The sequence below is a fragment of the Sorghum bicolor genome, chromosome 5 (genome assembly GCF_000003195.3).
Source record: "Sorghum bicolor cultivar BTx623 chromosome 5, Sorghum_bicolor_NCBIv3, whole genome shotgun sequence".
Lineage (NCBI taxonomy): Eukaryota > Viridiplantae > Streptophyta > Magnoliopsida > Poales > Poaceae > Sorghum > Sorghum bicolor.
This window is the reverse complement of record NC_012874.2, coordinates 65,483,497-65,486,288: the sequence shown is the minus strand read 5'-3', so window position 1 is coordinate 65,486,288 and position 2,792 is coordinate 65,483,497. Positions and strand designations below refer to the sequence as shown.

The window sequence follows — 2,792 nt, the reverse complement described above, 5'->3', positions numbered from 1 at the left end:
CAACGTTGGAGTTGCCATAAATTATTTGTGGTATAGTGTTGTCGTAGTTATGTCGCACTGACAAAATTGCCATGTCAGTTCCCTCATGGCCATGGCGGACGACTGCGACCACCGTGAAGTGGCACCCTCAGTCGCGCCAATCCATGTGACACAACACAGTTATGAGTTGTGCCAAGGAGTTTGGCATCACAAAAAGGCCTACTATTGAAATATTTTTTTGGGCTAAAAAAAGGCTGCCAAGCCATGATGGAGAGCCACACCTATTATCCTTCTACTAGGGAGAACAAATTGCCACCAGGTCATGGGGTGTCAGGCAACATCATCGTGCACAATAGTCGGATCGATCAATGAGACATGCTAAGAATTTCTTGGACATGTTTTGCAAAACTCGACCAAAAGTATAGAAATGATGCGCAATTAATTATTTTATTCGACCTAGAAGGTAACAGGTCATGGATAAATTTTATGCAAGAGCTAGCAGTATGGTATTGTCTGCCGTGATACCCGATCCATCATTGGTATCAATTTTAATCCTATGTATTATATTCAAAAAAAACTTCCATTATCATCCTCTGCATCAGCTAATCCCTTGACTTCGGTTGTAAGGGGCAGATGCTTTTTGGGAGCTAACTCGCATTCGCAACTATTCGGTGTCTCACAGTAGGACAGCTTTAACACTCCACCTTCCGTTTTGGCAAACTCCAAGCATCGTGCTTTGCATTTCTGTGCAGTGCATCCAGGTAAAGTGATACTACATGACGAACCTGCATGCATCAAAAGCTGACTTCATAAACCACGCATAAGTGGAACCAGTGGCGGAGCCAGGATTTTATAGCTGGGTATTCCACGTATAAATTTTTTTTGCATATGTGCAATAGTAAAAGTGACAAAATCAATACAAAATTGATTCTGGTGCACAGCTCAAGTAGTATATATAGTTTTCTTAAAATATATGCTAGGTAAAATATTTGTTTATCCTGGTAACAAGGCATCAGATAAAGTGAGACTAGTGTCGCCTCTAGTAATAATCAAAGTATATATAAATTCTTTATCTATATTACAAAAACACAATGCAATATTTTTTAAAAAAATCAGAATTAATGCAACAAAAAGAAGAAGAAAACGAAACCTTCAATTCTTACTTTGAAGAATAAAAAATAGATGCGGGATCTTTGTGTTCACCTTGTTGTTGCTTCAAGCCATATATGAGAAAGGTCGTATATGAGAAAGGCGTTGAGGGGGAGCCGTATATGAGAAAGTCTACAAAGACCACTGACCGCCGTCGCCGCTAGAGGAATGCCGTCAACGGGGTTTCTTTCTGATGAGTTTATGGGCTGCCGCTACTAGTTGTTCTACTAGGCTTAGAGCAACTTCAAGAGTTTAACTATTCTTGTTGTTTATGCTATTTCAGAATTTGTATAGCAAAAAGTAGACTCCAACTAATAGAAAGTTGGCTTTCTCTTGATTTTCGGTGGCTATATAGTTTATTATAGACGCTAACTATAAGACTTTGTAAAATAACAAAATTGTTGTAGATCTCTTCTTTTTCTTAGAAATTTTCTATTCGACAAAATAGCTAAACAATAAAATTTGACAATTAATTTTAGCCAAACTATTGGAGTTGCTCTTATGGGCTATATATTTGCAACATTCAACAAACTAACATATATGCTGATTATACATGTGTGTGTGTGTATATATATATATATATATATATATATATATATATATATATATATATATATATATATATATATATATATATATATATATATATATATATATATATATATATATATATATATATATATTTATGTTTGTCACAAAAATCATGGGTATTCCATGGAATACAGGGGCATACCCCTGGCGCCGCCCGTGAGTGGAACTATAGCAAGTACAAAAGAAGTTATATACTTACCAGGAATGCAGGAAGAGAGGGTTGAAGACATAACCACTAGGATAATGCAGAGAGCTGCAGAGCACTCGGTCCTCATTGTCTTGCTAATGAGTGGCAACTGGAGAATAACAGTGTTGGTTTTTTTGTTGAACTTGTATCTTGTATGCATACTGCCTTGTTTGGTCCTGTTTATATACATGCATTGGCACATAGGCTTATATATGTATCCACAGTAGAGATATGTATCATTTTTAAAAAATAGAGATATATATGGGGATCCATGCAGCGGCATATCTTAATGTTGATATATGCATCCACAAGCAATGGAGATAGATATGTATATTGCAGTGGCATATCTTAATGCTGAAATATGTATCCACATGATAGATATAGGTATCCACAACAGAGATATATGTATCCTTATATTATAGTGTTGAACTATCTTGCATCTATGATTTGATATCTTCTAGCAATAAACAAATAAATGCGACACATCTTATAGATCTTGATATTACACAACATGAATCTTCCAAACACTACAAGAAATCTGTCATTCTAGGCATGACATATGGTAAAAATGTTGCTACGTCAATGAGTTTATGATGTTTGTTTTGGAGGCATGCGTGAAAAACTTGTGACAAAAACAAGTTTGTGTCACAAAAAACGTCACAAAGCTAGTGGTCTTTGTGCCTAATAATATCACATGGCAACAACATAACGCTATTGGAAACTGAAATTTCCTATGTGCCTGATACTTTTCTCTATTTGTTACATGAAAACTCACATGGAAATACCAATTAACAATTGGGCAAACTGACACAGAAATAAACATAACCCTGTCGTTTCAGTGTAACACACATCAATACTTGGCAAAGAGTTAGTGAACTCATTGTTA

The 2,792-nt window shown here is 35.7% G+C and overlaps 1 long non-coding RNA gene across 1 annotated transcript; it reads right to left on the bottom strand.

Annotated features, from left to right (window-relative positions):
- LOC110435336 lies at positions 422 to 2,053 on the bottom strand. The gene is made up of 2 exons (XR_002452981.1): positions 1,919 to 2,053; positions 422 to 764 (listed from the first exon to the last, which is right to left on the bottom strand). It is a non-coding gene; the product is annotated as an uncharacterized LOC110435336 (long non-coding RNA).